Source organism: Clupea harengus, chromosome 7, assembly GCF_900700415.2.
Source record: "Clupea harengus chromosome 7, Ch_v2.0.2, whole genome shotgun sequence".
Lineage (NCBI taxonomy): Eukaryota > Metazoa > Chordata > Actinopteri > Clupeiformes > Clupeidae > Clupea > Clupea harengus.
In genome coordinates, this window is record NC_045158.1 from 24,375,861 (window position 1) to 24,401,602 (window position 25,742).

Here is a 25,742-nt window from a genome sequence, read left to right on the forward strand (position 1 = left end):
TTGTCTCTGATTCTCCTACTACTGTAATTACACGTGAAGTCCATTGTGGTTTGTGTTTTTGTTTGCTTGTTTGTTTGTTTGTTTGTTTTGATTTTATTCTTTTACCTGTTGTAAAATCTGGCTGGGGATTGCATGGCCCCTGTTCACTCATTAGTTCATAAGTACATACATAAAGGAGAAGATGCTGTAACTCATTAATTCAAACGTACATACATAAAGGAGAAGATGCTGTTAACTCATTAATTCATATGTAAATACATAAAGGAGGAGATGCTGATGGAGAGAAAAGACAAATAAGAGAAAATGTTGCCATGCCATGTCACATCCCATAATAATGTCGTCACTGGGCAGAGGGACACAAAGGTTTTTATGATGTCTAAAGGTTAGTTACACCCTTTCTCCTTCTGATAGGAGCTAAGTTCCTCCCTGCTTTCATGTTACGTGCTCTCTTATTGTCTCAAACCCTTTTGCACTGGAAAGAATCATCTGGTATGGCTAGATAGGACAAGTTTTTCAGTGCCTTTTCCGATCCAGGAGAGGACATTTCTTTGTCGTCTCTGAGGTGAGTTCCCTCATCAGGTATGCAAAGAGCTTTGGGAGTCGAGAGAAGCACTGTGTAACCATAAAGTCATGATTAACTCTGAAATGACCTCCACTCATACTGTTATACGATGAAATTACACGCAGGTTTTTGTTACGCTGCAAGTCTTTTTTTCTGATGTCGGTACATTTTAAAGTGAACTTGCTGTCTCTGTTCTGACGTGGAAGGGTAGGAGCTTGAGGGAGGGAAAAGAAATATATTATTTACACAGATCCAGTGGGCAACGGATCTCTGAACGTGGGCGTGGCCGGACCAAGGTTATTATAGTTTTGCATTTTTTACTAGTTTTTATTTTTATTTCGTTTTGACTTTTTGTTTTCAATTTCAGTTTTAATTCGTTTTTAAAGCGGGTTTGCTAGTGTAGTTTTTATTAGTTTCAGGATTAGTTTTAGTCTTTACCGTGGAATGCAACAGACCAAGGGGGGGACCAGTCAGGGAAGCTTCATTTTTTGCTTGCAAAACAAAATGCTCAAAATGAATAGTAGATACAAGCTATAATAAAGCTACAGGTCCACCTTGATATTTTTAATGATTATCTTTCAGTCTTTAATAAAGCAGTAAGAAATGCTATGAAAGATCATTTCTCAAATTTGATATCTATAAATTCTAACAATTCTAGGATGCTCTTTTCAACATTCGACAGCCTGCACCCAAAGTAGATGATAGTTTCTTTTCCACTTCCAAATGTGAGGAATTTGCAGCATGCTTCAGAGATAAAATAACGAACATTAGGATGAGTATTGCTTATGAAATTCCAAATGTCCTGTTTTTTGATCCCCTTCCACCATGCTGTAACAGTATGAGCTTTTTTGCACTGGCTGATATAGAAATGCTGAGCAAAGTAGTGTCGCAACTGAAGCCGTCTACATCATCGGTTCCCAACAGAACAGAATTGCGGAAACATCATTTTGTGCATCAAAATCGCCCAAATTCCCCTGTATTTTGTCCTGCAAGGCTGTATTTCTTTCTTATAAACACAACAACGATCGCAACGATGAACAAGCATTAATTAGAAAACAAAACCACTGAGAAAATGTCACGTCTGTGCTGAACTCCGCTCCGGCCACGCCCCCCTATTCAACACAGACCTCCGTAGCCTGTCAAATGAATTCGCTCATCTTCCCAATCGCCTGCAAATAATGTTTTTTTAGTCTACTGTTCTGTTGATGGCTGGCAAACAACAACCTTAGAAGGTTTGGGTCACTTGTGGCACATATTATTCACTCTATTTAAGCCATCAATCTACCTCTGGGTGAACAAAATGAGCCGAAACGGATTAAAACGGAATTAAAGGGGGGGGGGGGGGGGGTACGCAGCTGGAGATTAAATGTCTGAAGGGGTACGGGACTGTAAAAAGTTTGGGAACCACTGGTCTACATGACCTGTGGGGTCCCTCGAGGATCCATTTTAGGGCCCTTACTTTTCAGTCATACATGTTACCCATTGGCAGAGGTGTAAAGTAACGAATTACATTTACTCACGTTACTGTAATTGAGTAGTTTTTTTGTGTACTTTGTAATTTTTAAGTAGTTTTTGAAATCGGTAATTTTACTTTTACTTAAGTAGATTTTGACTGAAGTATTGTACTTCGCTACATTGGAAATTACATCCGTTACTGAGTAAAAAAAAAACATATTTCAAGAAAGGTAACGAAAGGCGGGAATCGCGCACGACAACTCTCACTGCAGTGGTGTATGCTGCATAGAGAGGATGATGGAGTCGATGCAAGCCGCCGGTGTCAAGTCACGAGAGATAGAGATGGAGGAAGATGACCAACAAGCTGCGGACGACCAACAAGCTGAAGCACCGAACTTTCCGCAAGTTAAAATTAAAGAAGATGAAGAAACTCAGCAAGCAGTTTGCCTTCCAACCTAAAAGAGGCAACAGCTATATAATGCTGTGTAAGCTGTGCCTGCCCCGCCAGACAGAACTTTCTGCTTATAAAAATGAATCTTCAAATCTGCGCAAGCATGTGTTGGTAAGTACAGTATTTGTCCCTTTCCATTAGTAGTTCAGACAGCGTTTTTGTTGTTTATTAGCTTTGCTACAATAAGCAAAATATGTGTGTCATGGCACTTGTAGCCTCATTTTGGCTAGCACTTGCAACCAAGTATGCTAACGTCAACTAGCTAGCTAGCTAGGCTAGCTATACACTCATACCCATCCTTCTGTTAACAGCCGTCATCCAGTAGACTAATAATAATTCCATTCCTGTCTTCCATTTGTTTCAGTTCATAGCATTATTATGTTCAGTCTCTCATATTGTGTTAAAAACTGCAGATCAGTCATCAGCAATAAGATACACCGTATAAACTGATATTAGGCTAATCATTTGGCTGCCTCCCATGCCCTGAAACAGGAACGATGTGAATGCGCACACCATCGTTGTCAGACAGTTGGACAAGTCAATGTCAATGTGTATGTCATTATCTCGAATTTATCACGATGTGGTGGCTTTGCAACGTGCACGTATTTCATGTTCATGCTCAGGGCTCTCGGTTAGCAAGAATTGAGGATTATGAATTGTGATGCATGTAGAAATAGAAAATAATGTTATCATTCTGTAGGTCTGTCATCTCAAGTAGCTATTTATAGCTATTTCTGTGTTAGATGCACTCTTGATGGCAGCTCAATACTTAATTGTCAGACATGTTGTTTGTCATTCTACAGGTCTAGTCTATGTCAGACAACATCTTGACCGGATGGTAGAGGCTGAAACAAGTTGGATAACATTCATCAGATGAAGATGATTTATTTTCCTCAATGAAGTCCAGAAGGTACAGGGGAGTTAGAAGGGAACCTAGCCTGTGTCTCAGTCAATATCGATCTGCTGAACACCTTTCAGAATATCAAAAAACTGTCCCTGAAACTCAATACTGGCCTACCTGCCTCGGCCGCCTGCGAGTGACTCTTCAGCTGTGCTGGATTGCTGTTTACTGCAAAGCGAGCCCGGATGAACTCTACACACCTTGAAAATCAGCTGCTGCTCAAACTCAATACGAAGTTTGTAGACTAATGCTCTAAAGGTGGACACAAGTAACCAAAGTTTAAATATAGTGGGGCAGCGGCATTTTAACTTTTTTATTTTAGCTGTCATGTGGTTCATGTCTTGACATGTCCTCCCAAAAGTTCTTAAAGTTAAGTTTAATGTTTGACATGTTTATATTTCTAAAGATTTCCTTTAATTAAAAAATAACTATTTGTATTGGGACCCCTTGTCCTTTTTTGCACTATATAGGAGCAGCCCCTATCAATTAACTAAGTAATTACTTAAAGTACATTTTAAATGAACTACTTTTTACTTTTACTTGAGTAGATTTTTAGATGGGTAATTTTACTTGTACTTAAGTAAAATTTCATCAAAGTAATTGTACTTTTACTTGAGTACAACATTTCAGTACTTTTTACACCTCTGCCCATTGGTAGTGTCATTATGAGGCACAACATCAACTATCATAGCTATGCAGATGACACCCAGCTCTATATTTCTGTAACACTCAACAACTACAGCTCTATTGATTGCTTGGTAAATTGCATTTCTGATATAAATGTATGGATGTCACAAAACTTTCTCCAGCTCAACCAAGATAAAACAGAGGTATTAGTCATTGGTGAAAAAGCAGAGAGAGAAACTATCTGCACATTTAAAAACACTAGCACTTAACACCAAGCACCAGGCCAGAAACTGTCATATTTGACTCAGATCTCAATTTTGAAACCCATATCAAAAATATAATTAAAACATCTTTTTATCACTTAAGAAACATTGCTAAGGTTTAATCGTTTCTCTCTGGCTGACACTGAAAGAATGATGCAGCGTTTATTAGACTACTGTAACTCTTTTGTCTGGTCTACCAAAAAAAGCCATTAGTCAACTACAAACAATACAGAATGCAGCAGCACGAGTCCTCACTAAAACAAGACGGAGAGCGCACATCACACCAGTATTAAAATCACTGCACTGGTTACCTGTTAGTTTCAAATAGATTTCAAGATTCTCTTACTCTATATTCATCCATAGTCTGAATATATAAATACATATCTAAGTACACCCAGTGATCCCTCTGGCACTGAACTCCTCAGTTCCAAAAGCCAGGACAAAGAGACATGGAAAAGCAGCTTTTAGTTTCTATGCCCCCAGCCTTTGGAGTGCTCTGCCAGAATATCTAAGAATGGCTGAAACGGTGGAAACCTTTAAACATGCACTCAAGACATACCTCTTTTATCTTGCTTATCACTCACTGTAACACTTATCTGTTTACTTACCTCTGGAAAATCTGTGTGTCTTAACAAGTGTTTGTTACAAGTTACAAGTTACAAGTCTTTTATTGTCAGATGCACAGAATGACACAGGGTCAGACTGGGCACTGAAATTCTTAGGACAAGGCACCACACAACAACCTACCATAGCATAACATAGCAAACATAATATAACATAACATAACATGACATACACTCTGTACAAGTACTCTGAACATAATTTACATGTAACATATAATAACCTTACAATACAATATGCTAAAACATATAAACAACCTATACATATAATACTAACATATATACATCTAACATATAATACACATATAGTAACATATAATAAACTATACTATACTACAGACAAATGGGAGTAGCAGGTAGTGCAATAATTCTTAGTTTGTAAATTCCCCCCCCCCCCCCCCCCCCCAGCAGCTGTCTCTTAGTTTGACGAAAACCGTACTGAGCAGTCCTTTACGGTGCCAGTGTGGTCAGTACGTAATTTCCTGTTTATTTATCTCTAGAAAATAATCTCTAGAAAATACCCCCCCATTTTTCCTTCTGTGAAGCGCATTGTGTTACCTCCTGGTATGAAATGCACCGTACAAATAAAGTTTGATTGATTGATTGATTGATTGATTGATTGATATGTAACTTTAGGGTACAGGGTGAGAGACCTCTCGCAAGAGCTTCGTAATGCTTTATGGCACCACCTCACGTAACAGCTAGCTATAAGAGGAAGATTTTCCAAATGCTCAAAGTTATCGACCTGTCCTGTCTCAGCCTAGCATCCAAATAAATTAATCTCAAGTCAAAAGGTTTGATCAGTCTGCGTCAATCTCACGCCAAGAAGCCTTGGGAGGTTGTAACCTTGAAAACCAAATAATAATAAATTACACTGTCCAATGTATATTAAGCATATCGCCAACAACATTATATTAGATTACACTCCACATTCAAATTCTTAGAAAACAATGAAGATGGGCTGAACGTGAGCAGCATTTCAGCAAAATTAAGATGTGTTAATCCTGTTCAGATTGTAGATGCTGTATCCCAGCGGACTGAACAAACATGATGCAGAGGAAGCAGGCGCTGCTGGTTGGCATCGGTGCCTTGACCGTCCTCCTGATGCTGAAGTGGGAGCACACGATAACCCTAGAGAACCTCATAAGCAGCAAACAACCTTCAGCTGAGCCTGAACTGCCCAAAGACACCATCACCCCCATCCCAGGCTCCAGGCACCTCATGGTGTCTGCCTTTAAGGACCACAGACTGGGCGGGGCCATCAGGGTGATCAGCATCATCTGCAGGCAGGAGCTGCAGCCGCTCTACTGTGTCCTATGTGCTAACGCTAACGCTAAGGCTAATGGGGCTCTGGGTCAGTGCATATCTTTACGGGCAAGAGTTTACTTGCACAGAGATGGCTTTGGCTTCGGCTTTGGCTACGGCATCGGTTTCGGCTTTCCTTTTGTGACTTCAGACGTGTTGTGTTTGAGTCCAATGTTACAGCAAGCCACACATGTCAGCATCACAGCTAACCTATACGCCAGTTTGACATTTGTATCAATCCAAAACCAGGATGTCAAGGAATCGTTTAGGTACAACTTTACTGTATGCATATCTAACCTTTTTGGGGAGTACAATAATGCCCTCCAATTTGCACAAACCATGGAGGTGTACAAGCTTATAGGGGTTCAGAGGGTTGTCATCTACAACACCAGCTGTGGACCAGACGTTGAGAAAATTCTCAAGTACTACAGGAAAGAGGGCATGCTGGAGGTTGTGTCTTGGCCAATAGACAAGTTCCTAACGCCCTCTACTGGGTGGAGGTATGACTTACACCATGGGGACATTCATTATTATGGACAGCTGACCACTCTGAACGAATGCATATACAGATACATGTACCAGTCAAAGTACCTCCTGCTAAATGACATTGATGAGATCATTATGCCTTACAAGCATGACAACCTGGAGAAGGTAATGGGCATTTTACAGCAGCAGCATCCCAACGCAGGCGTCTTCAGGATCGAGAACCACATCTTCCCCAAAACGAAGTTCGATGACAGCGGCCGATTTCGCCTGCCTCGTTGGAGGAGTGTGCCTGGTGTGAACATCCTGGAGCATGTCTACCGAGAGCCGGACAGGAAGCACGTGTTTAACCCCACAAAGGTGCTCATCAACCCCCAGAGCGTGGAGCAGACTTCAGTACACTTCACGCTGAAGCAGTTCGAACTCGTCTTTTAACGTCCCATCGATGTATGCCGCATCATCCATCTCAGGGTGCCACTGCAAGGATAACTCTCCAAAGATCAGCTGTTTGTCGACAAGAAACTCTGGGAATTTGAGAAGCTTTTGATTCCCAGTATCGATCGCGCACTGAATGAATGAGGTGTGTTGTGAAATACTGATACTTTCTATGGTAAAGTAGCCGTTTGGTAACGCTGTTTATCTTCTGTTTTGACTCACATGCCGCAAAAAAACAAACAAACAACAAACAAACAAACCCGGAGCGTGGAGCAGACTTCAGTACACTTCACGCTGAAGCAGTTCGGACTCGTCTTTAACGTCCCGTTCAATGTATGCCGCATTTCTTTGACATCTCTGAGGTGAGTTCCGTCATCAGGTATGCAAAGAGCTTTGGGTCGAGATAAGCATTGTGCAATCACAAGTCATGATTAACTAAAAACTTAACTCTGCTCATACTCTGATACGCTTGAAAATAAGGGGATGTTCAAACAAAAGGTCTCGATAACCAGATAACCAAACAATTAGAATTATAAATATCTCTGTGTGGTCTTATTATGAATCGCACAAAAAAACAAAAACAATAGAATGTCAGTTTGCTGTTAATGATTTGCCCACAGATGAGGAAACGGACTTTACCCCTGATGCTGGCACACACACACACACACACACACCCACAATAGTTGGTTCCGTACTCCAATTTAGCCCAAGTGGCTGCCCTATGTTAAGGGTGCCTCAGGCAAGCATGGGGAAGACTTGCTGAAATAGGGCCAATGATTTTCCGTTTAAAAAAAATGAGTTTTCCGTTTCACATTTGGTGAATTCCGTTTTTTTCTGTTTCGGCTCATTTTGTTCACCTTGAGGTAGATTGATAGCTTAAAATGAGTAAATAATATGTGCCACAAGTGACCCAAACCTTCTAAGATTGTTGTTTGCCAGCCATCAACAGAACAGAAGACTAAAAAATAATTATTTGCAGGCGATTGGGAAGATGAGCGAAGTAATTATGTGACAGGCTGTAGCGTCAACCGTTGAAAAGGGGGGCGTGGCCGGAGCGGAGTTCAAAGTCAAAGTAGCTTTATTGTCAATTTCCTGCATGTCAGACATACAAGGAATCGATAAAAACGTTTCCCACTCTCCCACGGTGAAACATATAAAGTGCACAGGCACAACAACAGATAAGACAAGACATTTAGATACACATATAGATATAAAAAAACATACAGATACACGTACAGCAGCAGCAGCAGCATAAGTTTTTCTTTAAAGTGAGGTTATGGTAGTGCAAAAAAGGCAATTTAGTAATGGCAGCAAAAGACATCCTGTAAGATGTATTTGTTACATTCCCAGTGCAGGTATAACAGTAAGTGGTTATGGTAAACGTAGGTGATAAAAGTGCAAGAGACAGTTTTTTTAAGGGGGGGGAGGGGGATCATGTCAGACTGACGGATATGGCTGGGGGGAGTGAGGGGAGAGAATTTAGCTTTCTGACAGCTTGGTGTATGAAGCTATCTCTGAGTCTGGTAGGAGGCTGAACAGACTGTGTGCGGGGTGGCTGGTGTCACTCGCAATCGAGGTAGCTTTCCGGGTGAGGCGGGTGGTGTATATGTCTTTCAAGGAAGGGAGTGGGAGTGGGGCACCAATGATCTTACCAGCTGTGTTCACTATGCGTTGCAGTGCTTTCCTGCTGTGTTCAGTACAGCTACTGCCCACACAGTGATGCAGCTGGACAGGATGCTTTCAATGGTGCCCCGGTAGAATGTGTTCAGGATTGGTATGGGAGCTTTCACTCGCTTGAGCTTGCGGAGGAAGTAGAGGCGCCGCTGGGCTTTCTTCGCCAGTGATGCAGAGTTGGTGGCCCAGGAGAGGTCCTCACTGATGTGCACCCCCAGGAATTTGGTGCTGCTCACTCACTCCACAGCAGCACCATCGATGGTCAGTGGTGGGTGTTCAGTGTGGCTTTTCCTGAAGTCAACTACAATCTCCTTTTTGCTGACATTCAGCAGGAGGTTGTTGTCTCTGCACCACGTGGTCAAAAGGTTGACCTCCTTCCTGTAGTGGGTCTCATCGTTCTTGGTGATGAGACCCACCAGAGTTGTGTCGTCCGCAAACTTCACCATGTGATTGGTACTGTGGGTTGTTGTGCAGTCGTGAGCAGGGGCGGAGATCCCATTTCATTGTAGGGGGGGACAATACATGGGAACATTTCAGAGAGTAATTCCGGGGGGGGGACATGAAAAAATTGCTGTCAAGAGAGCTAGCATAACTTAGCTGCTAAATACCGAATTCTCTAATAACATTGACTCAACAGAAATTCGACGTCATTTTTTAATTCTCTAAACGGCATTAAATGTCCTAACACAAAATATCTACTCACAGAAAAATAATGTCGAAAGTTCAAACGCAAACGAAGGCTCTTCAAGGAGGAATTCAGATGCATGCAAATGAACGTCTTTTTCTCAACAATACAAAGTAAACTAGACCGCGTCTTCTATCGGATCTACTGTCCACAAGGTGGCAGTGTTTATCTAGCTACAACTACTAAATCTACTACATTTAAGCATAGCATTTCTAAAAGAAGCAGAACACTCTCCCTAACGCTCCTTTGTAACTTGCCTTGCAGAATAAGTTCTAAAACTAGAGGAAATACCTTCAAGAATAATCCAAAACATATTCTTCAAAAATATATATTTATTGTAGTGTCACAACAACACAACAAAACACAACAAGATATGACAACTATGCCACAAAATAAGGCAACTTAAAAATGAACAGCCCTTTTAAAATAAAATAGAAAATAAAAAATAATTATTAAATAGAAAATATAATATTAAATAGAATATAAAATATTAAATAAATACAATAATAAATTGTAACTATAAATATAAATAAAGTGTATAAATAAAATAAAGTGAACACTAAAACACTCACAGAAGATAAGCAACACTTCTCTAAACAAAAGAACCAAACGTACTTTTTCTTGTGTCACTGGATCCTACAAACTCCTGGCAGATAATCTTAATGTTGAGTTTGTCCAATCTTTCTTGATGTACATTACAGACAACTATATTGTTCAGTCTTTCTTGGGCCATAGTAGACCGTAGCCAAGTCTTCAACCTACGCAGTGCACTAAAACTCCTCTCAGCTTCACATGAAGACACTGGCACCACCAACAAAATCCTGATGAGAACCTCAACTTGATCAAATAACCCCTGCACTTCCACTGGCAGTCCCCTGAGAACCTCTGCTGCCTCCACACTGCTGCTACAAGGATATTTGTTGCGAAAGAGGGGCAACTGCACACTTAGAGAAGCTCTGTTCAGCTCAGGGTACTGATCTAAAGAATCGTCTAACTCCCCAGTGAGGAGGGCACTCTCTACCTTTTGAAGAATCTTTAGACTCTCCTGGTCAAAGCGTTCACCAAACTGAACCTCCACTCTATCCAACACTTTAAAAAACTCTGCCCTGTAGTGATCCACTGCTTTCCCAGCAAAGCGCCTTGAATGAGTCTCCTCAATGGAGTCAATAGATTCAGTCGAGTCAACCAATGCTGTGGCTTTCTCGTACAATGCAAGGTAGCTAGTGTCATTTCTCTTTCCCTTAAGAGAAGACCTTACATGATTAACTGCAGCCTGCATACCTGACACAGTCTGGGTTTTTTTCTGCAGTGAAATGTTTAGGCATTCCAGCTCTCCAACAACAGCAGAGGCAAGTGTGAGGCCCAACACAGTCTTGCCTTTGTTGAAGAGCTCAAATAAGCCACTGGCAGTTGAGGCTGTCTTAGATGTGCCTTTGGCCATCTCTTCTAGGCTGCTGAGTACCCTCTGATACTGCCCTAGCACACCCATTACAGCAGAATTACGCACAGTCCATCTTGTTGGGCACAGAGGTTTCAGGGTGGTCAGAGGAGCATTTTCTGATGTAGCAATGTTTTCAAACATGCTCTTGAACTTTCCTGACTGGCCAAAAAGGATGCCCAACTTGTGGACCCAAGAAAGACAGTCCCGGATCAGTGGGGAGGCCAAGCAGCCAGCTTGTGTAATCAAATTTACACAGTGTGCACCACAATGTACATAAAGGGCTAATGGCTGCTGCCTCCTCAGAATTGCCTGTGCACCTGTGTACTTTCCTGCCATGTTTGAGGCGCCATCATATGTCTGCCCACGTAAGCCAGACATCGGCAGATTAAGCCTCAACAACACATCAGCTGCCACCTTTGCAATGCCCTGACCTGTTGTCTCAGAAACCCTGTATAGCCCAACAAACTCCTCATGTGGGACAAGGTCATGGTCCACATAGCGCAGACAGACACTCTCCTGTTCAGCACCAGTAACATCCTGAGTACCATCAATTATAAGTGAAAACTGCAAAAAGTGAAGGGCCCTTATTTCAGCTGCAATGCCTCGAATAATGTTATTGGCCATGATATTCAGAATTTCATTCTGCAATTTGGGGCTTGTGTACATAGTGCTACGCTCAGTTAACCACGTCAGCAAAATGGGATCATCCTCTTCTGCCCTAAGTCTCAAGAGCTGATGTAAATTCCCACTTTCATCAGCGTGGCCTCTTAAGGCTTGTCCCTGTCTTGCCACATGCCGCACAGAACTTACAATTTTACCCAAGCAATGCCTTGCCACCTCCTGCTTTTTACCCCATGTGCTGGATAACTGGGCACTGACTGGATTTGGCTGCTTTGCACTCACACTTACGTAGTGGTGGTGGGCTTCTGACTTTTGGTGTGCTGTGAATTTTTCAATGGCCTTTTTCCAGTTTGTGAAGCCTGAACTAGTGAATGCAGCATCAGCTCTGTGTCCAAAAGAGGACTGGTGTGAAACGCCTTTGCTGCAATAAAAACACAAGACTCCTGACACCGATGGACTGTAATGTAGCCATGGAAAATCCTTAAACCATTTCTCTTGGAATGACAATGTCCTATTAGCAAGAGTTTGTGTTACTATAAACTGAGGATGTGGTTGGTAAGGTTTTGTGCTGTTACTGAGGTCTGAACTAAAACTTTCTGTATCCCCATCCCCTGTCCCTGTGCTGGTGCTGGCAGTAGGCTCGTCATGGCTTGCTGTATAACCATCGCCTGTCCCTGTGCTGGTGCTGGCAGTAGACTCGTCATGGCTTGCTGTATAACCATCGCCTGCCCCTGTGCTGGTGCTGCTTCTGACAGTAAGGTCCTCATGGCCTGCTGCGTCTCTGTCCCTGCTGTAATCCGAAGTCTCAGGCTCTCTGCTTGGCCCTTCAACCACTGTTACTGACTCTGAACAGTCTGTCTCCTAGATAAAAATAAGGTGGTTCCGATATTCAGAACCACCCAAAACACAATTAAACACAACAACAAGAGGGTTGTCTTTACAATACTATAAGTCTAAATCAGACAGTTCTCCTTATTTCATAACACTGATAAACAGAAGCTTAGCAAACTGACCTGAGACTCCATGCCTCTGTCTGACTGGCTCTGGCTCTCTGTGCCTAGCTGCGTTTTCTGACTTGGCTTTGCCTAATGAAACCATTATTCAACAATTAATTCCTTTCTTATGGACATCTTTATGAAATTACCTTGATATAACTGGGGTAGTTCTACTTACTTGGCGTTTCGGAGCACTAAAAAATGACCGGATATCTGAATTTTTTCTTTTCTCCGCCATCTTAATTGAGTCTCTTGTTTAACGAAAAACGAACTCTTCACAATGTCTATTTTCTCCTGTTTCTTTATTTACCATCAACAAGAAAGAGGTGGGGCTACCTTATATAGAGACGAGGCCTACGGAACTCTGGGAACATCGTATTGGGTGACCTCTCTGTGCACTAACACCTCATGTCACAACGGGGTGCCTAACTGGATACCGCTGGTATAGCGTCAACCTTCTGACAGTTGTTTTCCTCACAATCTGACCGTGTACTAGGATGATTGACTGACTTTAGTGCTGCTTATTTATTTATTCAATGGCATTTGCAGTGTTCGTTTAGTGCTTTTATTTATGTTAGGACATCAAGATGCCTCGTAGAAATATTGACTATAAATGTAGAGATAATTGTTTATGATACAAATATTCTCCTGTTTATTGTTATTATAATTTTTTAAATCCCAGGATGTCTGTAGAATTGATGTGAACGCAATCGATTTCTCACAAATGCAGCCCTTAAGAACATGGGCGCTCTCCAATTTACGACTGCGTTATTACATTCTTTTCAAAATTAAAAACGAATCCCACATGAATGCCAGAATTTTCCCATGAACTTCGTAAATGGAGTTTAGAAAAAAAATCTTCTATACATGTTCTTAACTGCGTTCGAGAATGAGGTAAATCTCTTTACATATAGTGTATTTTAGCGGCAGTGACAGGGGAGAGGAAACAATCTCACAATCTGACCGTCTACTGGGCTGATTGACTAAAACACGGAGCTGTCGGTAGCCCCGCCCGTTGGAAACAGCATGTGAACCAAACCACTTTGAGGAATAGGGGGGTCACAATTAAAAAACACATTGTTTTACGTTCATAATTAGCACCGCTTGTGTTATCGTGCTTTTATTTCATATTACTATATTTTTCAATTTTTTTTTTTTTTCCGCAATGATTGTTGGGGGGGGGGGACAACTTTATTCCAGGGGGGGACGCGTCCCCCCCGGGATCTCCGCCTATGGTCGTGAGTCAGCAGGGTGAAGAGCAGGGGACTGAGCACACAGCCTTGAGGGGCTCCTGTGCTGAGTGTGATGCTGCTCGAGATGTTGTTGCCGACTCGTACTGCTTGGGGTCGCTCGCTGAGAAAGTCCAACACCCAATTGCAAAGGGAGGTGTTGAGCCCCAGCTGGTCCAGTTTACAGATGAGTTGTTGTGGGATTATTGTATTAAAAGCTGAACTAAAGTCTATGAAAAGCATTCTCACATGTGAGTCTGCTTTTTCCAGGTGGGTGAGGGCTGGGTGGAGAGCAGAGCAGATTGCGTCCTCTGTGGAACGTTTGGCCCGGTATGCGAACTGAAAGGGGTCCAGGGTGGGGGGGAGGATGGACTTGATGTGAGACATGACTAGCCGTTCAAAGCACTTCATTATGATGGGGTTCAGTGCTACAGGGCGATAGTCATTGAAGCAGGATGGAGCCGGTTTCTTTGGCACAGGTATGATGATGGAGGTCTTGAAATGTGATGGAACAGCAGCTTGACTCAGAGAAGTGTTGAAGATATCCGTGAAGATATCCTTAAGCTCCTCTGCGCAGTCCCTCAGTACACGGCCTGGAATGTTGTCAGGGCCTGTTGCTTTTCGGGGGTTGATAGTGGAGAGGGCCTGGGGGGGGGGGGGGGGGGAGTTTTCTGTGGGCTTGTGTGATTTGTTGCTTCGAACCGTGCAAAGAAGCTGTTGAGGTCGTTGAGCAGAGAGATGTTGTCGTCGCAGGTCTGTGATGCAAGCTTGTAGTCCGTTATGGACTGGATGCCCTGCCACAGGCTGCGCGTGTCTCTGCTGTCTTTGAAGTGGCTGGTTATTTTTTTGGAGTAGTCCTGTTTTGCTCTTCTGATGCCACGGGACAGGCTGGCTCTCGCTGTTCTCAGGCCAGTTCTATCCCCGGCTCTGAAGGCTTTGTCTCTGGCCCTCAGCAGCCGATGGACAGCTCCTGTCAGCCATGGCTTCTTGTTAGCCCGAGTGATGATGGTCTTTGTGTGGGTCACATCATCTGTGCATTTGCGGATGTAAGAGCAGACAGTGTCTGTAAGCTCCTCATTGTCTATGTGGTTGTTGTGTGTAGCTGCTTGCTTGAACATGTCCCAGTCTGTTGTCGCAAGACAGTCCTGAAGAGCACACATTGATCCATCCGGCCACACTGAAATCTCTTTCCGAACCGGTTTTTCCACTTTCACCCTGGGCCTGTATGCTGGCATTAGCATAACAGTGATGTGGTCAGAAAGTCCGATGTGGGGGAGGGGGGAGGCCTTGTATGCTCCTTTGTGTGAGGTGTAGACCAAGTCTAAGGTGTTTTTCTCCCTTGTTGGGAAATTGACATGCTGATGGAGTTTTGGTAGTACAGTTTTAAGATTAGCATGATTAAATCTCCGGCGACGATAATGAATCCATCTGGGTGTGCTGTCTGTTGTTCGCTGATGTCATGATATAGTTCACAAAGTGCCGCATTCCTGTCACTGCTGCTGGAGGTTGGAGGGATATATACCGCGATTAGCAAGACCGCAGTAAATTCCCTCGGCAGATAGAAAGGACGGCACTTTATGATCATGAACTCCGCCAGTGGTGAGCAATGTCTGCATACTACCACAGCGTCCTGGCACCACGCATCCCGTATGTAAACACAAACTCCTCCACCGCGTTGTTTACCTCCGTTAACGTGGGCTCTGTGTGCTCGATAGCATGTTAGCTGCTCAAGATGTACAGCGGAGTCGGGGATGTTGTCATTTAGCTATGTTTCAGTGAAAACGCACACAGCAGTTACTCACTGTTCGATTCGCTGATCTCAGTAGTCGTATGTGGTCCATTTTGTTGTCCAAGGATCGTACGTTAGCCATGATGATGGATGGTATGGCTGGGCGAGTTGGGCTAGCCGCTAGCCTAGTTCGGATACCTCCGTGCTTGCCCCTCTTCTGCTTCCTCGCACACCGTTTCCGACGTCTTGTAATCGGGGCTGTAGTCGCAGTCGGGTCCGGTCGGATCCGCAGTTGGGTCCGGGTCAGGTCTGGTGTAATCACGGGCTGACGAAGTAATCCGAGCTCCTTGATGGTTGTCTCTGTTGTAGTATCCAACACGTTGTTAATCTTGCTCTTGCAGATGTCTAGCAGAGCCTGTTGACTGTATTTGTAATCCGATGCATACAGACGAGACGAACACGACAAACTTTCGGACAAACACTTATTAAATAAACAAAACACCGCATTTTCGGAAGCGTGAGTGGCCGCTGCGTCTACACGCGCCGCCATCTTGAGACGTGACATTTTCTCAATGTTTTTTTTTTTTAAATTAATGTTTGTTCATCCTTGCAATCGTTGTTGTGCTTATTTGAAATAAATACAGTCTTGCAGGACAAAATATGGGGGAATTTTTCCGTTTGAAAGTTGCAATTCCGTTTCAAAGGGTACATTCCGCGAATTCCGTCCGTTTTCCGTTATCGCGGAAAATCATTGGCCCTACTGAAAGAGACTTCTTCGAGAGAGGCATTCGACAGCGCAAGGAAAGAACTGTGGGAGAAACAGGTGTACTGCTTTCCCTGCTTACCTGTGTGAGGTGAAAGTCAGTACGTGTCTAGATGTGTGGACACTGTTAGCTTTGTTTTGTTCCCTTGTTTTGTATGCCTTGTTCTGTGTGCCTTGTCTTGTGCCTTGTCCCTGTACCGTGTTTGTGTGCCTTGTTTTGTGCTCAGTGTATGTAGGTATTTTGTTTCTATGGCTAGCTATGTACTTAGCTTCGGGCTTAGTGCCTGGGCCTCGTTTGGGGCCTGGCTTGGGCCTTGAGAAGGTGCCGGTATTTAGGCCTAATCGACCAAGCAGGTGCTCAGGGTGCCAGACACTTGAGTTCCGGTGGTTACGGCCTGAATGATTGATTGGTTTGTTTCTTTTGTGGGCACTGTGTTGGGGTTTATAGTCCCCGTTTAAATAAATATATATATATTTTTATATGACAACCACCATCTCCTGCACTGTTCTTCCACACTTCACCACCCAGTCCAGTCGCCACATCCCAAACAACGTGGGGTGACCGTCTGGTCCCTCACAGTCATTGAAAGAGCCATGATCTGAACAGTATTTAGAATGGACATCAGCAAGTTGATTTATATCTTTTGCACAATTTAAAAGCCATGATTGTAATTCCTAATGATGTATGTTAAATGGTTAATACATTGAATGCCTCTGGGAAGAGACAGAAAGTAGAAAGCAATCCAACCACAACACCAGGAAGGGTCTTAACACCTCTTCAACGCACAACCCTCATTCTTGGTGAACCAGCTATCAGTCATGTAGATGGTTATACTGTTCTTTGTAAACTAAACTGCCTTTCAAATATAGTGTCCAAGCATACAGATATGGTTGCTTTTGGAAGACAGCATGTAGTCATCTCTTTTCCATCAGCTCAAAAATCAGATATCACAGTTGTAACAAATCTTGGCTAGACGCTCAGAGTTTGTCGACAAAAATAAATCAAGCTTCATTAAAACCATGCAGGACAGAATATAACAGAATATAACGCTTATATTGTGAATGAAGAGAAGATAGTGAGGAAATATAAAGAGCCCGTAGGCCAGAGAGTCTGTATCACAGTCCAAACACCAAAAACTGCGCAGTTTTGTGCTCTAGTCCAACAACCAAAACACAGGTATATCCACAAGAATTAATCCAAACAGCAGCGAGATAATCCTTCTTTAAGAAATGCCACCAGCACAAAAAAGAGGGAGAAAAAAAGATCAATCTCACCTCTTCAAAAATGTTTCATTTCACTCTTTGTCCTAACCCGACGGTATTCCTAAACAGGCGTGATGAGTAGAGCTTAATCCTAGTACGTTTTTCGATCGCCGATGCAGTCAGTTTATCTGGAGATCTCGAGGGTATCAGGTAGCTTGCGCAACTGGCAACATCTACCTCCATTCATTCTTCCCTCTCGGTTTCCGCGTCTCAGTTTAAAAGCATGCTTTTTCTTTCCTTAGCAACTGTTGCACTTGTAAACAAACTAACCAACGTTACCCAGCTTATAGCAAGTAGTTTGCTAGCTAGCTAATAAGATGAATGACTTAATGGTATTGTTCGTGAGGTTAAAGGACTCAAGTCTGGTTTCTGTCATCAATTTCAGTACGTGACAATGCATGAGATCGTACATATGGTGTGGTCTGCAATGGAATAGGGACCAATCAGCACTGCACTGGATTACATCAACATGAATTATTGCTTCACCATAACAATAACACATAACCACTATTATTAGACTCATATCATAGTGGACATTACACTAAGCAACATAGATCTCATTCGTATTACATTAAACAGTATAACAGGATGAACTCATCCTTATTACATCAATCAACATAAGACAGAACATATTAAATCTCCGCTTAGCACTGCTAGTCGCTTTCTAATAGCCATGTGCGCTCACATGAAGCCCACTACAAACACGATCTATCGCAGTAAACTTCAAGAAAAACCACTTACTTTTATAAGGTACGCACACAATGGCTCACATACATGTCGGAAACAATGATGATTCCAAAATTACTAAGCACTCATATGTTAACTACTTTGCACTGAATTGGCGACGAACTAAACTTGCAGCTATCTAACTGAGGAACAGCACGCGTTGCGCAGGCAATGTCAGGGATTTTTACACACTGCTGATAAAGTTTCCGACGGTAAAAATCTCACCTTTCTGTGCAAATTATGTCCTCCTGAAAAATTAACAAATAAAAAATAAAAAAAAATGACCTGAACTGAACTATGAACTAGTTCAGAATTGAAATGGTGAACTATGAACGTGAACAATTCATGTTTACTTGTATGAACTGAACTTTGAACTAGTTCATGAGAGGTGTGAACTTGCACAACACTGGTGATGGCTCACACATACACTAACACAGTGGTTCTCAAAGTGGGGGGCGCGCCCCCCTGGGGGGGCGCGAACACTCTCCAGGGGGGGCGCGATGTCACAGACGGAGAAAGAAAAAAAAACCGCCGACCTGTCACTGGTTAGTGAAAGCTCCCTCAGTTAGCGAAAATGCAAGGGGCTGGACTGACCCCAAACAAATTCAAATACTGTTTTGCTCCTGATCCACCCAATCAAAACGGAGTATTATCATTTCAACGCGAGTAGCACTCCGCTTCCGAGTATAAAACAAAAACGCAGGCATGGAGGTAAGCGCTCACCCTGAGACGACACTTTGCCAGAGTTTTGTGCAATTTCTCTTGTTTCCTCTATCATTCAGATATTCATTGCTTTATAAACAGTATTTTTAAAAGACTCACTCCTTCCTTAGTAATACCTTACTGCACTTGCAGTAGGTCTATTCGTAGCCTATTCTAAGGAGTAATTTGCTCCACAATCTTTTAGAAAAGCTCGTAGCCCCGAGAGCTAGCCTAGCTAACTACCTTTTCCAACTACAGCTAGCCCTTTTCTCCTTACACCTAGCCTACTTTACATTTTTTTGATCATCCACCGCAACAAATAAAACACCAGCACTTTGAATACTATTTTGTGCTGTCCCTGTCTACATTGTGTACAGTTCGTTTGGTTAGGAATCATTGCCTAGCACAGCCTTATCCCATTGTTCGTGTGCAAGTCGTTCACAACCACACAATACAAGAACACGACGTTGAATTAAGAACTTTATTAACTTCTACGCTGTATCAGCAAACAAACACAACATGGACAGTTTCTGATTCGTAAAAGTCAGAAAGAGAAGCCTGTGGACTTCTTTAAACATAAACGTGATGGCCTCCAGCAACAACGAACCACCATGTCCAAGCATAGCACTATCTCCAAGCAGTGTCTGGAGCATCTTATGTAGTTGCTCATAGAATTGCTAAGCTTGGCAAACCCCATACAATTGCCGAAACCACTGATTTTGCCGGCCACGCAACACCGTTAAGAATAATGATAGGTATTGTGCTGAGTTTAGCTCTATGTCAAATTACACTGTATCACGCGAATATCAGAAATCAGTTTGGGTCCTATTTCAAAGAGGACTAACCGTTCATTCGCCTGAGTTCGGGATCCATTTCTCTGCTCAGCAGAGTGAGCTGTCCACTAGACATGAAAGAGCAGCTGAAGAGTGACAGTAGACTTAAGCATCTCCCCTCTTTCGTCATTCTTTTTTTTTGTAAAGATCACAAGAGGCCCATAATAATAACAGTATCCTAATGATAGCAATAATACCACTTATTATTATTATTATGATAATAATAATAATACAATAATAATAATTGGTCGATAATCATTAATTATAATAATACCTACTATTACTGATAATAATAATAACAATAATAAAAATAATAGTTATAATAATTGTCTGTAGGGGCCTAACAATAACAATAGCCTAACCTTGACATGTCAGGCCTATCAATAACAATACACTATCTATCTATCTATCTATATATGGGTGGTGTAGTTGAGGGCGGTGGCGGCGGGCCGCGGGGTGGATGGGGGGGCCCCAACTACCCCTAACCAGCTTTGGGGGGGCCCAGCTTGCAAAAGTTTGAGAACCCCTGCACTAACATGTCCAAATAAATCACCAAACACTGTCAGTTGAACCATGAAGGTTTGGCATCTAACCGTGTGTGTTTGAGCTTTCACGGAAAAAGATGCTGAGGACACGGGGCAGAGATCCCATCTCATTGTTGGGGGGGACAATAAACAGTCAAATTTCAGAGAGTAATTCCTGGGGGGGAGACATGAACAAATTGCTGTCTGGCCCTATCGCCATCTCTCTCTCCCTTACGCCTCCTTTGCAACTTGCTCTGGTATTAAGAGTAATAATAGCAGTTATAGCATTGTCCCGTCTTAGTCCTTATCCTACCTGGTATACAAGTTTTGTATGTTCAACCAGCAATACCAACAATGGTATTAGGTGGAAGGTGGCAATGATACACCTTATATGACTACATCTAACAGAATGTCTTTGCTCCCTGTTCTAATTTCCACTACAGTCCATCAAAGTAGCTTTACAAGAACTTTAAGATCAAAATAAGTTCTAAAACTAGAGAAAATACCTCAAGAAAAATCCAACAACATCAAACTATTCTTCAAAAATATATGAAAATGAAAATTCACCATCCTTACCTCAGGACTCCGGAGCTGCATATAAGTACATTTATTAGACAAACAACAACAACAATTGCAATCGGCCTCACTCCCAGCACAAGGCTGAAAGTGAAGCAATATTAAACACATCGCACAAGGTTTATATAGACAGAAGTTTAGCGTTCGGCAGGGATAACCACATGGTGGATTTCTGATGTCCGAGGCAAGGATGGAAGTTTTGCACAAGGTCGGAAAGAAGCACAGTTCAACCCTTCTTATCACCTCTGGTCTAAACATGCTCTTGTAGATATGCAGACTAAGTGGCACCTAATATTCTAAGTTACACACACGCAGAAACACAGAAAAGCCATGTTCCTGCTTACATGAGTACATGATTTATATAAGGTAATTAATAATACAAGGCACTTCATTATTATATTCTTAAGTCAATAACAGTGTTTGGAAATGATCTCCATCAAAATGTCTTAACCATCCATTTATTAAGGTATATACTGTATGCTACCTAATTCTTTTATCTGTGAAAAACTAAAGTACAATGTCTGAACAGTCTGGCTCCTAGAATATAAATAAGGTGTTTCCGATATTCAGAACTACCCAAAAGATAATTAAAACACAACAACAAGAGTGTTGTCTTCACAATACTATAAGTCTAAATAAGAGAGTTCTCCTTATTTCATAACACTGATAAACAAAATCTCAACAAACTGACCTGACACTCCATGCCTCTGTCTGACTGGCTCTCTGAGCCCAGCTGTGTTTTCTGACTTGGCTTTGCCTAATGAAACCATTATGAAACATTTTCATAAGCATTTAATTCCTTTGTTATGCATATCTTTATCAATTTGCCTTGATATTACTGGAGTCTTTCTACTTACTTGGCGATTCGGAGCACTTAAAAAATTACCGGATATCTGTAATTTGTCATTTCTCTGCCATTTCAACTGACCTGGCTGGCTGACAATTGGAAACACACACACACACACACACACACACACGCACTCATCTCTTTACAAATCATGTAGGATAGCGGCAGTGACAGGGGAGAGAGGAGGAAAAAGAGAGGATGTGTGTGTGTGTGCTTTCTCCAAAATCAGCCTCTTCTTTATCAGTACGCTGGTTAAGCTAATAGCTAATGATTGTTAACAAGCTCAAACTTGCTAGCTTAACCAGCATGCTGAAAAGAGGCTAATTTTGGACAGAGCAGGAGAAATGTCACTTTTCATGTTACATGCTTGTGTGATAAATTACTTACTGGCTTTCACTTGTAGAGGTTTTACTGTTGTGGTTGGTTTCCTCACAATCTGACCGTGTACTGTTAGGCTGATTGACTGTTAGACCTCGTTTAGTCTAGTTTGCCTGAATCCGGAGAGAAATGTCTCCGGATCGACCTTTCGTCTACACGAACACACTGAATCCGCACACTGAATCCGCACTCTTTCTAATCGGGGTTCCAAAGTGAGTAGATTCGAATCTGTTCGCGGGTTGGTGTTCGTGTGCACGCCGATCCGCAACCGTTTCTAATCTGATGATGTCATTACCCCACGTGATCGCATCGCAACCTCAGGCTGAACCCTTATTAACCCGACTGTCACTTCATAACAGCAACAACATAAACTAAATGTATATGACGTGGCGCCTTTTTCGTGACTTACATTTTTTTTACTGTGCTTAGTTGTTTGTATTGGGATAGTGTGCTACTCTACCTTTATGTAGTTTTTCGTGGTCTTACGCCAGTTGGACGTAATGTTTGAGACCAGCCAGAACAACGGACACGACCGGCATTATTTAATAACTGAATGGGTTGCCATGGCGCAGCGAGTGTGGCAGCCTGTTTTAGCAGCTCTCCAGCTTCAAAAAAAAAAAAATGTCTTCCTATTACCTTGCTGCTATTACATGTGAATTTTCCTAACGGGATTAATACAAGTTTATCTATCTATCTAAATCGATGTTGTTAGGAAAGGGATGACATTAACAAGCCACACTTTAATCTATCACGGAAGTTTCAAAACGGTCTATAATAAAGATGAATGTTACGTTAGCTCTAGTCCTGTCAGACAACGATACCGATAGCTACTAGCTAGCGTTAACGTTACTTCAGAGGTACAGTACGTGAAGGACAAAGCCCTCAACAATAGCCTACATTTGTTGTTAGTAATAAAACCATGAAATTGGAAGCAATTGTAAACCATGAAACATCCAGGATCCACACCAGTTGCATTGTGGTCTCCCGTGCTCAAGCTCAGCCTCTCCATAAAGCACAGGTATTTAAACAACTCACAGACATGTCATGTTGCACATTGCTTTGTTGCACTGTTCTAAACTCTTTATTATCAATACAAAATTGAATTTTTTTTCACTTAACCTACAGTCTGCTCTGACCACTGATTTTATTAACCACCATAATGTATTACTGTGCAGATTAAATGTAGGCTATACGGCTAGGCTAATCGTTGCTAGTTGGATCTTCTGTCACTTTATACGCATGCTCCTGTCTTCTTCTCTGTTTTTCTTCAGTTGTCTGAAGCACCGTTAAAGCGCCACCAACAGGCCTGGGAGATGGACTACAGCGGATTCAATCCGATCCGCTGGGTTCACGTAGACGCAAATTTCTCTTGACATGGTTCCGTGTAGACGCAAAGAAAAAGACCATCCGTGTGAAAAATGAATCCGGGTTCAGGATTGTTCAACACTTAAAAAACACATTGTTTTACATTTATAATTAGCACCGCTTGTGTTATGCTTTTATTTAATATTACTTTATTATTCAAAATTAATTATTTGTGTTTACAATGATTTTTGGGGGGGACAACTTTATGGATATATCCTGTTGAAGATACAATGGGTAGTAGCCTCACATGGGCACCAGAATAATGTTGGTACCTAACCTTGTGAGCGGGTGCCAAATACTGTAAATGTGGGTGCAAATGTGACTAAACAGTAATACTGTCTTCACAAGGGCCACCAAGATAACATTGGTACTATCCTGACAACAGCACCAATAATATGTTCGTAAAAGTGAATTCTGCCTTACAGTAACATTATGCTACAATTTTAACTTAAAATAACAGCCTCAAAATCATTTTGGTGGTACACTGACTTGTAATACGGATAATGGCATCTGTGCCACTGCCACAACACACCTGGTGCGCCTGGTATTGCACTGTATGTAACTTTGGGGTACAGGGTGAGAGACCACTCACGAGAGCTATGTAATGCTTCATGGCACCACCTCACGCAACAACAACTAGACCCCCCATGCGCTACCTTTAAGAGGAAGATTTTCCAGTTGCCCAAAGTCATCGACCTTTCCTGTCTCAGCCTAGCATCCAAATCAAGTCATCTCAAGACAAAAGTTTTGGTCAGTCTTCTTCAATCTCATGTAAAGAAGCCTTTGAAGGTTGCCACCTTGAAAACCTCAAGCTAGTGTGAAATAAAGTACACTGTCCAATGTATATTAAGCATGTCGCAAACATTTCATCATGTATTGACCCTGTACCTACAGCCTTTTTTAAGCGGGTGTTCGACAGTGTTTCTAGTCATGTCCTGAAGATTATAAATACATCTATTCAAACAGGCAACTTCCCAGATGCCTTCAAAACAGCTGTTGTGAAACCCTTACTAAAGAAACCCAACCTAGATGGTAATGCACTGACTGGCTATCGGCCGATATCCAATCTTCCATTCATTAGAAAAATACTTGAAAAGATAGTTTCAGTGCAAATAAACTCCTTTCTTAAAGAAAACAATATCCTGGAGGAATTTTAATTAGGCTTTAGAACATGCTACAGCACTGAAACTGCTCTTACTAAAGTAATCAGCAACCTCAGACTAAATTTGGATGCAAATAAGGTCTCTTGCTCTCCTTGTCCTCTTAGACCTAAGCGCAGTGTTTGATACGATTGACCATGACATCCTAATCAATCATCTTGAAAAGTTAGTTGGACTTTCTGACTCTGTGTTAAACTAGTTCAGAACATACATCAAAGGGAGAAAGTTTTACGTCAGGCTTGGAGATCATGTGAGTAAGAAACATGTCATCTGCTGGCCCACTATTATTCTCACTATACATGCTGCCACTTGGGGACATCATTAGAGAACACAATGTATGTTTCCATAGTTATGCAGATGACACGCAACTGTACATCTCTGCTGAACCAAATGATGCTGCAACTATAAACTCCATTACTAACTGTCTTTAAGCGATAAATAAGTGGATGAGCAATACTTTCTTAAAGTTAAACCAGGACAAAACTGAGATCCTACTAGTTGGCCCTAAAACAAAAAGAGAAATGCAGTTTAATAATCTGGGAAAATGAACTCCCTGGATTAAATCTGAGGTTACAAGTCTTGGTGTCATCCTAGATTGAGATCTAAGGTTCAGTCCCTCATTAACAAGGTGACGAAAACATAATTTTTCCACATTAGAAAAACAGCTAAAGTACTACAATTTATAAATCAAAAAGATGCTGAAAAACTGATTCATGCCTTTATTTCAAGCCGGCTTGATTATTTTAATGCAATTCTAACTGGCCTCCAGGGGGGAAAAAACGGAGAGACTTCAGCTCATTCAAAACTCTGCAGCTCGACTTTTAATCTGAACCAAAAGGAGAGAGCACAATAGTCCAGCTTTAGCTGCTCTGCACTGGCTTCTAGTAACATTTCGAATTGATTTTAAGGCCCTTCTCCTTATATACAAAGCCCTCAATGGGCTAGGACCAAGTTACATTGCAAACTCCTTTGTCAATTTCTTTGCTGTTAAGCACTTTGAGCTGCATTGTTTTGTATGAAAGGTGCTATACAAATAAAGTTTTATTATTATTATGTGTATATGGGCTGAAAATACAAGCAGTATTTCAGCAAAATTAAAATGTCACAATAAATAAAATGATGCAGTGTC

The 25,742-nt window shown here is 42.0% G+C and overlaps 1 protein-coding gene across 1 annotated transcript in view; it reads left to right on the plus strand.

The window, feature by feature from the left end:
• The first annotated feature begins 1 nt into the window (after window position 1).
• The window catches only part of LOC116221134, a 28,927-nt gene continuing 3,186 nt past the window's right edge, over window positions 2-25,742 (plus strand). Inside the window, exon 1 of the mRNA XM_042708316.1 lies at window positions 2-562. The gene's annotated coding sequence lies outside the window, so the exon portion shown is untranslated. The remainder of the gene's footprint in view (window positions 563-25,742) is intronic.